This window comes from Erinaceus europaeus, chromosome 4, assembly GCF_950295315.1.
Source record: "Erinaceus europaeus chromosome 4, mEriEur2.1, whole genome shotgun sequence".
NCBI classification, from domain to species: domain Eukaryota; kingdom Metazoa; phylum Chordata; class Mammalia; order Eulipotyphla; family Erinaceidae; genus Erinaceus; species Erinaceus europaeus.
In genome coordinates this window covers 95581864-95597248 of record NC_080165.1, presented here as the reverse complement: position 1 = coordinate 95597248, position 15385 = coordinate 95581864, and positions in this window count along the sequence as shown.

Below are 15385 nucleotides of genomic sequence, written 5' to 3'. Positions count from 1 at the left end.
GAGAGAGAAGAAAAAAGGAGGAACACTGGGATGTAGTAATATGTATATGTGTGACTTGGAAAGGAAGAGAAGATAGGACCATAGGAAAAACAAAAAAAATGGAGGGCTGGGTGATGGCTCACCTGGTTGAGCACACATGTTATAATGCACAAGGACCTAGGTTTAAGCCCCAGTCCCTACCTGCAGGGGGAAAGCTTTGCAAGTGGTGAAGCAGTGCTGCAAGTATCTTTCTGTCTCTCTTCCCCTCTATCTCCCCTTTCCTCTCAATTGACTCTCTGTCCAATAAAAAAATTAAAATTAAAATTAAAAATGTATTAAAAAAGAAGAAACTGGGCAAGTATAAACAGATAGTTGTAGAAATAATAGTTAACCCATACCTACAACCTTAAGAGAACTGCTGTAGCTTACAATGGAAGGCTTAGTGGTTCAGATCTCTGGTGGTGGGAATAGTGTAGACTTGTATCCCTTTTATCTTGTAATCTTTTAAGTATTTATTTATTTATTTTCCCTTTTGTTGCCCTGTTTTTTTTTATTGTTGTAGTTATTATTGTTGTTGTTGTTGTTAGATAGGACAGAGAGAAATGGAGAGAGGAGGGGAAGACAGAGAGGAGGAGAGAAAGATAGACACCTGCAGACCTGCTTTATAGCTTGTGAAGTGGCTCCCCTGCAGGTGGGGAGCCAGCCGGGGGCTCTAACTGGGATCCTTACCAGTCCCTGCACTTTGCGCCATGTGCTGCGCTACCACCCAACTCCCATCTTGTAATTTGTTAAATCATTTTAAATTACTAAGGAAAAAAAATAGTTATCCAGGCATTGGTGCACAAAGTAGAGCACACACATCATTAGCAGGTGCAGGGACCTGGGTTCAAACCCTCCGTCCCCATCTGCAGGGGGGAAATATCAGAAGCAATGAAAAGCAGTGCTGCAACTCTCTCTCTCTCTCTTTCCGTTTCTGTTTGCTTCTATAAAAAAACAATAAGTAAAATATTTTTTAAAAAAGAAGGTGTAGTCTATGGCCACACCATCCTGAACAGGCCTGATCTTACCTAAAAAATGAGGTGGAGGGGGCAGAGGGTAGATAGCATAATGGTTATGCAAAAAGACTCTCATGTTTGAAGCTCCAAAGTTCCAGGTTCAATCCCTGTACTACCATAAGCCAGAGCTAAGCAGTGCACTGGTAATAAAAATAAAAAGTAAAAATAAAAAATTATAAAAAAAAAAGTGGAGGAAGAAGAGAAGGAGGAGAAGGAGGAGGAGAAGGAGGAGCCAGGTGGTGGTGCATCCTGTTAAGTTCACATATTGCAGTACATGAGGACCTGGGTTCAAGCTCCTGGCCCCCACCTGGGAGGAAAACGGTGTTGTTATCTCTCTCCCTCTCTCCCCCTTTCCTCTCAATTTCTGTCTCTATAAAAAAAAATTTAAAAAAGAAGCCATCCAGCCCATCTGATGCTGTCTATCCCCCCCAATCTGATGCTGTCTACCCTCCACACTTTCTCTCACCCCCCCACCACCCCACCTTCTCTCTCCAGTATTAATTTCCACAACTCACAGCCAAGCATCACTTAAGGAGGAGAGTGCCTGCCCTGTGCAGACAGGGGTGCTAAAGCTCCGACCGCCCCCCCACCACCACCAAACTGAGGGGCAGGGGAGGACAGGGCTTTGGGAGCCAGACCTGCCAGTGCCATTCACAGGCTCTGTGACCTGTGGCAGAAGCAGAGCCCTCCACCCCATCATTCTTGTCACTCAGAAAGGGGAGTGGTAGCAGTTCTCCCTCTCTTCCTTGCCCCCCCTACCCTGCCGGACACTGTGAGACACATCAGGGTGTGCTGAGTGCTGGTGCTGTACTTGGCCCAGGATTCAACTCTGAACCTGTCCCACCAGCAGAGACCAAAGCCAGCAGGGCTACATTTTGGGGTATTCCACATGTGCCCACTCTGTGCCCATGCTGTGTGATGGGCCCAGTCACAGCACTGCTGTGCAGCACTAAGCCTGGCAGCCAGCATGGAGGTGGCATCTCCCAGCTCTGCATGGACAGCATAGGAGACTGCGATCACACCTAGTCAGCTCAGCAGCTCTGTTCCTGAAGGCCCTGGGACCTGCAGGTTCAGGGGCATAGAGGGGAGGGGATAGGGCTCACAGGAGGAAGGACAGCCTGCACTCCACCCCTGCAGGATCCCTCCCCACTTTATGGGAACAGGGGCACTAATAACATATGGCAGTTCTGTGTCACCAGAGCACAGAGAAGGGACTTGGGGCCTCCTCATCCATCTCCCAGGAGAGGTGATTGAGGGGACATTCTCAGCCAGGAGGAGGCAACAACAAAAACAGCTATGAAAACAGAAATCTGAGCCAAGACTCAGAAGCTCTGCTATGCAGCCTCAGAGAAGCAGTCTTCTCTGGGCTCAGTCCTCCACTGTGTAGGTTGTGGCTTTAGGGATTCCCGGGAAGGACTGACCAGGTGGCATTTGCTCCACTTTCCTGGGAAACTGAGCCTTGAGGTCTGGAGTGACCAGCCTGGGTCAGGAAGGTCGCTTCCCAGAGTTCTCTCTGGGATTGGCCAAGTGGGAATGCCAACTCTCATGTTGTTCAGAAGTGCTGGAGACTCCAAGTTGTCTGTCCTCCACCAATGTCATCCAGCACAAGAAAAAGCCTTTCCATGCCCAAGGACCAGGGTTTGAGCCCCAGCATCACAATAGAGCACCATGGCACTTGGCATGAAAGCAGATGGCAGTCCTTTTCTCTCTTTGTCCCTCACAATAGCCCCATTTGGTCACTGGTGATGTTTCTGTATTAGAACCAAGGACACTGAAACTGAGAGAGGCTGTCATTTGTCCAAAGACACTCAGCAGTCCAGGTAAGATTTGAGTGTGCAGCCAGCTGTGTGCCCTGGGGGCAAGAGGCTCACTGGGCCCCTGAGGTTGAAGCTCCAAGTTGGGGAGCCAGGAGGAGACCACAGGCCCACAAGCAAGGGGGTCACTCTAGCAGGAGTGATCACTATGGCCCTATGTACCCCTCAAGATGGCAAAGAGTCCCCTGTTCTTCTGGGCACTGCCTCAATATTATTATTGTTGTTATTATTACCATTTTAAACAAAGAAGTGTTTTATTATTTTAAATTTCTTTATTGGAGGATTGATGTTTTACAGTTGACAGTAAATATAATAGTTTGTACATGCATAACACTTAGGTCCTCCTCTGCCATCATGTTCCAGGACCTGAACCCATCCCCCCACTGCAAAGTCTTTTACACCAACTCCAGTCCAAGTTCTACTTTATATTTTCCCTTCAGCCTTGTTTTTCAACATCTGTCCATGAGTGAGATCATCCTATATTCTCCCTTCTCTTTCTGACTTATCTCACTTAACATGATTCCTTCAAGCTCCATCCAAGACGGGGTGAAGAAGGTGAACTTTCCATTTTAATAGCTGCATAGTATTCCATTGTGTATATATACCACAACTTTCTCATGAGTCCACTCATCTGTTGTTGGACACCTGGGTTGCTTCCAGGTTTTGGCTATTATACATTGTGCTGCTATGAACATAGATGTAGACAGATCTTTTTAGAAGGGTGTGTCAAAGAAGCATTTCTAACATTTTGTTTTTTATTTATTTATTTTGGATAGAGGTAGAGAGAAAGGGGAGATCAAGAGGAAGAGAGACAGAGGGACACCTGCACCCCTGCTCCACCACTCATGAAGATTTCCCCTGCAAGTGGGGACAGGCTTAAACCTTGGTCCTTGAGCATGATAACACATGCACTCTACCAGGTGCACCATCACCCGGTTCCCCCCTGAGCACCACCTCTTAGCTGCTTCTTTGGAAACAACCATATCCCCAAGAACCTTTCACCAGTCAGCTCCATGCAAGGTATGTCCACAGTCCCTGCTCTCCCAGGGCTCTGGTCCAGGGCAAGAGACAGGACTGTGCTGAGCATCACAGCAGAGGGACCTGGGAGCCATGGGGACCTCTAGACCAGCTGGGAAATCAGTAAAGGCTTCCTGCGGGAGGGCACACAGCAGTGGGTCTTGGGCAGGGCTCAGAGAGAGGAAAGTTTGTCTTGTTCACTCCCAGCACCTCAGGATCAAGGACAATACCTGGTAAAGTGAACTCACTGAAAAGAAGTGAACTCATTGAAAAGAACAGCTAAAACAACCAGTGAAGAATCCAAACCCTCATGGCCTGAGCCCTGGTGGCTATAAGAATCTGAAAAAAAGAAGGAATGGGGCTGGAGATGGGGGGGGGGGCAGTGGGAAAGGGAGAGTTCTGGCTTCAAAACCTGGGGCCCAGAGGCAGAGGCAGAACTAAAACCTCAATTTAAGTATTAGGAAGCGTGGGTGCTGACTCCAAAAACCCTGAACCCCTGTGAGAGGTGCCTGAGTTGGGGCTAAATGATCACCCATTAAGGATGCTGAAAAAACCAACAGAGCAGGAAGCCACATGCCTGAGTGCACATATTACCATGCACAAGGACAAGGGTTCAAATCCCCAGGCCCCACCTGCAGTGGGCAGGCTTCATGAGTGTTGTGAAACAATGTTATAGGTGTCTCTCTGGCTCTCTCCTTTATCTTCCCCATCACTCTCAATTTCTCTCTGTCTTAGAAGATAAATAAAATACCTTTTATCTTAAAAAAAAAAAACCTACATATTCTATTCCTACTTTTTGGTTTCTGGTTATTAAAATTTTTGTCCTGCTTTATATCTTACTGCCTTTCAGCTACCAAGTTGCAGATGCTACTATGATTCCACCTTGAACTCCCTGGAAAGATGACCTAGCCAAGGCATCCTGAAACCTACCTGATAGAAACAGTCTGGGCATATGGATCGACCTGCCAACATCCATGTCCAGCAGTGAAGCAATTACAGAAGCCAGATCTCCCACCTTCTGCACCCCAAAGAGAATTTTGGTCCATATTCCCAGAGAGGGAGAAATGTTAGAGGGAGATGACCAGAGGGCTCTGAACCCCAGTTCCAACAGGACCCAGAGAGAGGAGAGGAAAAAAGGAAGGACATTCAAAAGTAGTAATAAGTGTAGGCGTGACATAGAAAGGAAGATGGGGCAGGACCATAGAGAAAAAATGGGCAAATACATACATAAATTTAGACAGGTAGTTATAGAAAAGTCAACCCATATCAGTGGTATTGGGAGAACTACTGCAGTTTCCAATTGAGGGGGTAGGGACACAGAACTCTGGTGGTGGGAGCAGTGTGAAATTATGTATCTGTTTTCTTACAATTTTGAAAATCAATATTAAATCATTAACAAAAAAGAGGGGGCCCAAGGTGGCACACCCGGTTAAGCGCACATAGTACAAAGTGCAAGGACCCACAGAAGGATACCGGCTAGAGCCCCCGCTCCCCGCCTGCAGGGGAGTCACTTCACAAGCAGTGAAGCATGTATGCAGGTGCAGGTATTTATCTTTCTCTCCCTCTCTCTCCCTTCTCTTGCCCTCTCAATTTCTCTCTGTCCTATCAAATGAAAAGTATAGAAATAAAAAAGGTTTGGGGCAGGGCGATAGCGCAGTAGGTTAAGCGCACATGGCAAGAAGCACAAGGACCCAAGTAAGGGTCCCCATTCAAGTCCCCAGCTCCCCACCTGCGGGGGGGGGGGGGGGGTCGCTTCACAAGCGGTGAAGCAGGTCTGCAGGTGTCTATCTTTCCTTTCCCCTTCTGTCTTCCCCTTCTCTATATATTTCTCTCTGACCTGACCAACAACAACAATAGCAATAACATCAATAAGGGCAACGAGGGCAATAAAAATGGGGAAAAGGCCTTTAGGAGAAGTGGATTCACAGTGCAGACACTGAGCCCCAGTGATAACCCTGGGGGCAACACTACTACTACTACTACTACTAATAATAATAATAATAATAAATTAAAAAAAATAAAACTTGCCAGAAGTGGTGAGTTCATAGTGCTAACACTGAGCTCCAATGGCTGGAGGCAAAAAGCAAAGAGTAGAGAGTATGGTAGAGACTGCCCGCTGTGGTTTTAAGGTCTTATTGTGACTGAATCTGGGATTTGCTTCCAGACAGCTAACTCACTCTGACTCCCACTCAGGGTAGAAAATCACAACAGCCACTAAAGGGGCTGGTAAGGCTGGTTCTAAGCCACTTGTGACCATCTAATGCCCCTCTGCCAAGAACTTTCCTCCAGTGGGGTAGTAGCAGCTTTGTGAACCACTGTAATAGGTACAGGTAAGTGTGATGATCAACTTCAAGGAAAAAAGCATCTTGTCTCCTGCTGATACCCCACCCACCACCCACAACTGGGTAATTTTTTATGGGAATGATGATGGGAGGACAGGATACTGGACAGCCATTTTGAGATCACAAAGCTACAAAGCAAGAATTCAAGAGAGCAAAGTCTAACAATTCTCTCACACAGCACGTTTTGACCTCTTTCAAGTGGAGTTGTAGATTACAGTAGTTATTGGGTGTCAGAATGTCAATGACTGTTTTTTTCTTTTTATCATTTTATTTGGGGGTTAATGGGGTACAGTACCACATGGATTCAACTTCTCATAGGTGTCTGCAAAACTTTCTCACCTCCAACTCAGGTCCATTTTTTAACCATGGGGATTTACCCAATATTGTTTAAATATTGAACGAAGAGTCCAGACCTAGTACTTTCCATCTTAACAGGTAAAACCTGTTCAGGAGGGAGTTGGGCGGTAGCTCAGCAGGTTAAGCGCAAGTGGTGCAAAGCTCAAGGACCAGTGTAAGGATCCCTGTTCCAGCCCCCGGCTCCCCACCTGCAGGGGAGTCACTTCACAGGCAGTGAGGCGGGTCTGCAAGTGTCTATCTTTCTCTCCCCCTCTCTGTCTTCCCCTCCTCTCTCCATTTCTCTCTGTCCTATCCAACAACGACATCAATAATAACTACAACAATAAAACAAGGACAACAAAAGGGAATAAATAAATAAGTAAATAAATAAAATTAAAAAAAAAACCTGTTCAGGGAGAAGGCAAGAGAGGTACACAAACAGACCAAGCCCCTAGTATGTGCCTGGCAGGGGCACCTCCTCTGCCAACCTCACCAGCCTTGACCTGCTCACAGCCACCCATCTGGAATGTGGGATGTGGTAGAAAGAGGTTCTAAGGGACCAGGTGGTAGTACACCCACTTGAGAGCACATGTTACAATGCACAAGGAACCAGGTTCAAGCCCAACCCCACCTGCAGGAGGAAAGCTTCATGACTGGTGGAGCAGTACTATAGGTGTTTCTCTTTCATTGTCTATCTCTCCCTCCCCTCTCAATTTCTCTTTGTCCAAAAAAAAAATAAAAGTAAAAAAATGGTCATGAGGAATGGTAGATTTAATATGCAGGCATCAAGCTCCAGTGATAAGTCTTGTGGCAATAGAAAAAGAAGGAGGAGGAGGAGGGGAGAGAAGGAGAAAAAAAGAGGAGGGGGAGGAGACAAGGAAGAAGAAGAGGAAGGAGAAGAAAGGAGGGAAGGAGGGAGGGAAGGAAAGAGTAAGAAGGAAAGGAAGAAAGGAAGGGAGGAAGGAAGGGAGGAAGGAAGGGAGGGAGGAAGGAATGAAGGAAAGAAGGTAAGTAGGAAGGAAGGAAGGATAGATAGACTTAAATTTGAGTTCCAGTAACCCCAGATCTAGGCAGGTACAGCTTCTCTCTACCTGGAATTGGGCCCCTTCCAGCTGCACAGACTACTGCACAGTGCTACTGTCTGACCCCGTTTCTCACTTTCTTTCTTTTTCTTTTTGTCCTCCAGGGTTATTGCTGGGGCTTGGTGCCTGCACTACAAATCCACTGCTCCTTGAGGCTATTTTTCCCATTTTGTTGTCCTTGTTGTTACCCTTGTTGTTGTCATTATTGTCATTGCTGTTGTTGTTGTTGGATAGGACAGAGAGAATCTGAGAGAGGAGGGGAGACAAAGGGGGGAGAGAAAGACAAACACCTGCAGACCTGCTTCACCACTGGTGAAGCCACCACCCCACCCCACCCCCCACCCCACCCCGCAGGTGGGGAGCCTGGGGCTCAAATCGGAATCCTTATGCTGGTCCTTGAGCTTCTCATCATGTGTGCTTAACCCGCTGCCCTTTCTCTCCCCCTATCTTCCCCTCCTCTCTCCATTTGTCTCTGTCATTTTTTTAATTATTATTTTATTTTTAATATTTATTTATTCCCTTTTGTTACCCTTGTTTTGTTGTTGTAGTTATTATTGTTGTCATTATTAATGTCATTGTTGGATAGGACAGAGAGAAATGGAGAGAGGAGGGGAAAACAGAGAGGGGAAGAGAAAGAGAGACACCTGCAGTTCTGCTTCACCACCTGTGAAACGACTACCCTGCAGGTGGGGAGCTGGGGGCTCGAACTGGGATCCTTACTCTGGTCCTTGCGCCTTGGCCACCTACGCTTAACCCGCTCCGTTACCGCCCGACTCCCCATTTATCGCTGTCCTATCCAACAACAATGACATTAATAATAACTACAACAATAAAATAACAAGGACAACAAAAGGGAATAAATAAATAAATAAATAAATATTCTTTTTTAAAAAAAGCTTTGCTGGAAGTAGAACCCCAGTAATTACTCTGGTGGGGAGGGGGAAAAAAGAAAACAGAGAAGTTTGACCCCTAAGTTCTCTATCCTCAGTCTTAGAGGGACACTGAATGTTGAGCTAAAGCAAATGTGAGCAGGGTGGGGGTGGGGTGGTGTTGGCATGCATGGGCAAAGGAGCAAGGAGGCCTGATGGACTGACTGGGCCCCCCCTTGGCCGATAGCACAGGATGAAGGCTGGGGCAGATCTGGACCCACTGTGCTGGCCACTGGAAGTGAATGTTCCAAGCCCCAAGCTGGGCAGTCTGGCTCATCTTCCACAGCTGGCACTCAACTTCCTGGGGTTTGTGAGTGTGTGTGGTGGGGGTGGGGGAGAGTTGGAGGCCATCCGCTCCTGGAAGTCTCAAGGCTGACCCAGCCTCTGGACCATCCTGGCTCCTGGCTCCCTGCCTCAGTGAATACAGCCTTGGGGTGCTGGGTGACCATGCCCTGTGTTCCTCCCTGCTAGAGAGAAGCAGGAAGTACCCCAGGGAGGCCATATTGTGTATGTGGAGGAAGCAAGCCAGTGGTGTCTTGAACCTGGGTGAAAGCCAAAGGGATTAAATTGTCTTTGCTCCAATTTGTCCAGGACAGACAAACTCAGCTCAAACTCCCCCTTTAACGTGGATAGATCCTGGGGCTTGGGGAAAGTTATAGGCTCTCTCTCAGCCTGGGCCTCCTTCTCTGTCAAATGCTGCTCACTGCAATCCTCCCAGGTTGGAGTGTGGAGAGGATGGGCATTGAGGATCTAAATAGAGCGTTCAGAGTGCTGCCTATGCAGGGTTCTGGCTATTGTCCTTGTTACTTCTTGTATTGGAGTCCCAGAACCTGGAGAATGAATGAGAAGAAGTCTGAGGCAGACAGCTGGTAGACTTAAGAGCCAGGCTCTGCCTCCTGTTTTGCTACAAGCTGTCTCTCTGATAGAAGGAAACTCAGGCTGCCTCCCTGGCCTGAGCTCCTGCACAGGGTGCTATTTTATAGTTCTTTGCTCCAGTACTACACTCTTCCTGTTCCTTGTACTAGTAGTAGTAGAGGTCATAGTAGTAGTAGTAGTAATATCATTATCATTATTTATATAGAGACAGCCAGAAATTGAGAGGGTAGAGGAGATAGAGAGGGAGAGAGACACTTGCAGCCCTGCTCCACCACTCATGAAGCTTTCTGCCTGCAGGTAGGGATCAGGGGCTCAAACCTGGGTCCTTGTGCATTGTAACATGTGCGCTCAACCAGGTACACCACCACCCAGCCCATCTGACCCTTGTCTTTATGGACATTTACATCAAATCAGTGTGGCAATGGATTCTTTTTAATATTTTATTTACTTATTTATTGGATAGAGACAGAGAAATTAAAAGAGAAAAGGGATATAGAGAAGGTGAGAGAAAGAGACACTTGGAACATTACTTCACCATTCCTGAACCTTCTCCCCTGCAGGTGGGGACTGGGGGCTTGAACCTAGGTCCTTCTGCATAGTTATATGTGTGTTCAACTGGGTGTGCCACCACCTGTCCCCCTTTTAAATAAGACCTAAAATATTTTAGTTATTTTAATGAGAGAGAGAGGCTGAGACCAGAGCACTTCTCATCTCAGAGCTTCAGGCAGGAAAGTCATTTGCAGAAATGTTCTGCTGTCTCTCCAGCCCTGTGTGATAAGGTTTTATTATTCCATTAAACTGAGGTCCAGAGAGGACACATGGGCTGGGTGGTGGTGTACCTGGCACCAAGCCAAAGCAAAAGAATACCCCCCCACCTCCCCCTGGTCACTTAGCTCCAAAGATCAGTGTCTGAAGTTGAACACTGATGCCAATATTTAAGGCCCGATTCTACCTTCAGGTAAAATCTAGAGACAGACTCAGAGGAGTAGGGAGAAGTATAGGCTCAGGACCCCTCAGGGTGGCTGTGTAGGGACCCCAGTGGACAGATAGATGCCCAGCCTCGCCTTCTCCAGCCTGTCCATCTGGAGTCTAGGGTCAGGTAGCACCAGCTGCTCAGCAAGAGACTGGAAAGGAGCCTGTTCACCTCACACATCACCCATTCCCTTTCCTCTGACAGCCCTGGGGCAGCTCCCAGAGGACCTGGGGTTGCAGACCAAGCTGGGTGGGGCCCCCAAAGATTGGGGCCACTTCATCCACTGAACCTCTTCCCAGGCAACAACCATACTGGGTTCACTCCCAGCACAACTGAGCCCAAACTGAAACTTCAGAGGCCAGAGGATGCCACCCCAGACAGAAACATCATGAAGACAGGTCTGATCTCTTGACCGTGTTATCCCCTTTGTTCCTACAGCCACCTTGAGGTCAGTGCCACGAGGTCTCTGCACCAGCACACTACTCAGTGTGGATATGGGTGGTGTCCGGAATTATACCTGTGGCCTCTCATGCGCCAGTGCTGGGAGCTTCTCAGTGCTTGCTCCCTGGCCTGAGGTTCTCAGTTTATAGTCGGGGGAAGGGTGTACAGCGGTCAGGTGACTTGTAGTTGGGTGGGTAGGAGGATTCAGACCCTTCAGGTGTGGGGAGGAGGAAAAAGCCCCCAAAACAGCTAGATGGACTTTTTAATTTTTTTAATAATACAGAGAGAAATCATGATGGGAAGTGGAAGGAAAGAGGGGGTGGAGAGAGAGATCTGCATCTCTGCTTCACACTTGTGAAGCTTTCCCCCATGCAGGTAGAACCTAGAGGCCCGAACTTATGTCCTTCAGCATGGTAACATGAGTGCTCAACTAGTTGTGCCACTGCCTGGCCCACTTTGTGTCTTTCTGTGCTGAAATAAAAGCTGTCTTCCTTTTAATTGCAGGTGTTATTTTATTTTAATATATGACAAAGAAATTAAAAAGGAATGAGAGAAGGGGGAGAGAAAAAGAAGCAGAGAGCATCAGATGAACTGGATGGATGATGATGATGATGATGATTATTTTGGATAGAGATAAAAAGAAATCAAGAGGGTAGTAGGATAAAGAAAGAGAGATAACTGCAGCCCCACTTCACTGCTCCTAAAGCTTTCCCCCTACAGATGGAGGCCAGGGGTTTGAACCCAGGTCTTTACACACTGTAACATGTGCTCTTTACCAGGTGTGCCACTGCCTGGCCCCACTATAGCTTTATAAAAGGCTGCCTTCTCCAGAGCAGAGTGGTGTCCTGGGGCTTTTTGCCTAATGCGAGATTTAATGTCTATCTTTGAGATGGATAAAGAGAGGGTCATGTGTCTCTGGCTCTTGGTTGTATCTTAAGGGTCTGGCACAAAGGGCAAGTTAAATGCCCACCCATAGAGGACTGGATGAGAAAAGATGGGATCTATAGTATTCCATGGAATACTGTTCTGCCACTAAAAGAGCTGATACTGGGGATTCGACATCCAGAGGCGGAGCTACGAGCAGCAGATTGCTTTCTTTCTCTCCTCTCCTCTCCGCTCCCTGATCAACTAGGAATACCAAAGGAGACCACCCAGGACTGAAACAAGACAGGACTAGAATGACCACAGGAACCCATTAAATCACTGGTGAGTACAAACACGTGTGGCTGGTGACAGAGAGGAGAGAGGGGCCTAAGGAGAGATTAAGTGACTGCTAACAGTTCAGTAGTTTATCAGTGGAGACACCACCTCCAGTCTGCTCCAACAACAAGGGGACAGCTTAAGGGAGGAGAGGACTCCCCAGAGACTCATCAAGTGCAACTCTTGAGTCTCCATTGCTACTACCCTCAGAATCTGGAGCAGCAACAGGGAGGGACACTAGGGGACAGGAGATCTAACCAGGAAACTCAGAAGACCTATACCTCGGTGGCATAGCTGAGGGGCTGTGAAAGTCTCTTTGCATAACCACTGGATTATCTCTGCCACAACCTGCCTTGGTCAAGAGTCAGTGACGAAGCTAAGAAGCCTACTGATAGTTTAAAAGCCCTCAGGCTCCCATAGCCTACAGGGAAGGAAAAAAAAAAAAAGAAAGTGGTTTTTAAACCACTGAGCTCCAACTCAGGGATTGAAATAACTGTTAACTTCCACCACTGTGAACCCTTTAATTAACTTACATAGACACAAGTCAACCCAGGCAATAGTGATCAATAATTTGAAAAGTACTGATAAAGGGAACTCATAACATAATATATAAAATGGTTAAAACAACAAGAAAAAATATTGGAGAATCGAACCAGGACAAGAGTCCAGCTAAAAGTCCTCCAGAGGGTGAAGCACAAAATAATGAGATCAACATCCAAACATTAGCCAAGGAAATAATAACAGGAGTGAGTAAAGAATCTGAAAAAATTGTAACCAGAAGTGCAGGAACAACAAATGAGAATATGGAAGAAAATACTAATTATCTCATGGTTATTAGACAGCTGAAAGCTGAAATTGCTGAGCTAAGAATGCAACTAGCTGAACAAGCTAAAACAGTATCAGAGCAGGGCAACAAAATAGGTGAACTCCAGAAAACAGTAGAGGGCAGAGAGAATAGAATCAATGAGGCTGAAGACAGAATTAGCAAGATTGAGGATGAATTAGAGACAACTACAAAAGAAGTAAGAGATCTCAAAAAGAGATTAATAGATGCTAAAAACAACAACAGAGTCTTACAGGATGACTTCAAAAGAAACAATATATGCATTATTGGCATATCAGAGGAAGAAAGAGAAGGAGAGGAAGAAAGAATTTTCCAGGCCATAGTAGCAAAAAATTCTCTAGTATAGACAACATCAAAGACATAAAAATTCAAGAAGCCCAGAGAGTCCCAAAAAGAATTAACCCAGACCTAAAGACACCAAGACATATCATACTTAGAATGGAAAGGAACAAGGATAAAGAAAGGATCCTGAAGGCTGCAAGAGAAAAACAAAGAGTCACCTACAAAGGAAAACCCATAAGATTAGCAGCAGACTCCTCCATACAAACATTACAGGCCAGAAGAGAATGGCAAGATATCTATCGAGTGCTCAATGAGAAAGGCTTTCAACCAAGAATACTATATCCTGCTAGACTGTCATTCAGACTAGATGGAAGCATCAAAACCTTCTCAGACAAGCAACAGTTGAAGGAAGCAACCATCACTAAGCCTGCCTTGAAAGAAGTTCTGAAAGGTTTCCTATAAACAACCAGACCACCACAAATAGAACATATATCAGAACACTCTAAAACTCTACAAGAATGGCGTTAAAATATCTTCAATCTTTGATATCAATAAATGTGAATGGCCTGAATTCACCTATTAAAAGACACAGAGTGGGAAGATGGATCAGAAAACACAACCCAACAATATGTTGTCTACAGGAAACTCACCTAACGCAACAAGACAAACACAGACTTAAAGTGAAAAGATGGAAAACTATCATTCAAGCCAATGGCCCACAAAAAAGGGCAGGAACAGCTATTCTCATATCTGACATGATAGACTTTAAAATACATAAGATTAAAAAAGATAGGAATGGACACTACTTAATGCTCAGAGGATCAGTCAATCAAGAGGACTTAACAATTATTAATATCTATGCACCCAATGAGAAGCCATCTAAATACATCAAACTTCTACTGAAAGAGCTACAGCAATATATTAACAGTAACACAATCATAGTAGGGGACTTCAACACCCCACTATCTCAACTTGACAGATCATCCAGGAAGAAAATCAGTAAAGACATAAGGGAGCTAAATGAAGAGATAGATAAACTAGAACTATTGGACATTTTCAGAGTCATTCATCCCAAGAAACTGGAATACACATTTTACTCAAATCCACATGGATCATTCTCAAGGATAGACCATACGTTAGGCCACAAAGACAGCATCAGCCTATTCAAGAGCACTGAAATCATTCCAAGTATCTTCTCAGACCACAGTGGAATTAAACTAACAGTTAACTATCAACAAAAGATTAGTAACAGTGCCAAAATGTGGAAGCTCAACAGTACACTTCTTAACAACTTCTGGGTCAAAGAGGAAATCAAGGAAGACATCAAAATGTTTCGAGAGTTCAATGAAAATGAAGACACAAGCTATCAAAATATTTGGGACACAGCTAAAGCAGTCCTAAGAGGGAAGTTCATAGCTATACAAGCACACATTAGGAAACAAGAAAAAGCACAAATAAACAGCCTGATTGCACATCTTAAAGACCTAGAAGAACAACAAAGGAACCCTAAAGCAACCAGAAGGACAGAAATTACTAAAGTTAAGGCAGAAATAAATAATATTGAGAATAGGAAAACCATACAAAAGATCAATGAAAGTAAATGTTGGTAATTCGAAAGAGTAAACAAAATTGACAAACCTTTATAAGACCCAAATAAATCGGATAGTAAATGAAAGAGGAGATATCACAACAGACACTGCAGAAATTCAACATATCATGCGAGGCTTCTATGAACAACTATATGCCACCAAGTTAGATAACCTGGAAGAAATGAATGATTTCCTAGATACCTACCAACTTCCAAAACTAAGTAAAGAGGAAGTGGATAACATGAACAGGCCCATCACAGCTAATGAAATTGAAACAGTTATCAAAAATCTTCCCAAAAATAAAAGTCCTGGACCAGATGGTTTTACAAATGAATTCTACAAAACTTTCAAAGAAGAACTAATACCTCTACTTTTTAAAGTCTTCCAGAAGATTGAAGACACCGGAATACTCCCTGCCAGCTTCTATGAAGCCAACATCACCCTGATACCAAAAGCAGACAGGGACACAACCAAAAAAGAAAACTACAGACCAATATCTCTGATGAACATAGATGCGAAAATATTGAACAAAATTCTAGCCAACCGGATACAGCAGTATATCAAAAAGATTGTTCATCATGACCAAGTGGGGTTTATCCCAGGCATGCAAGGTTGGTTTAATATAC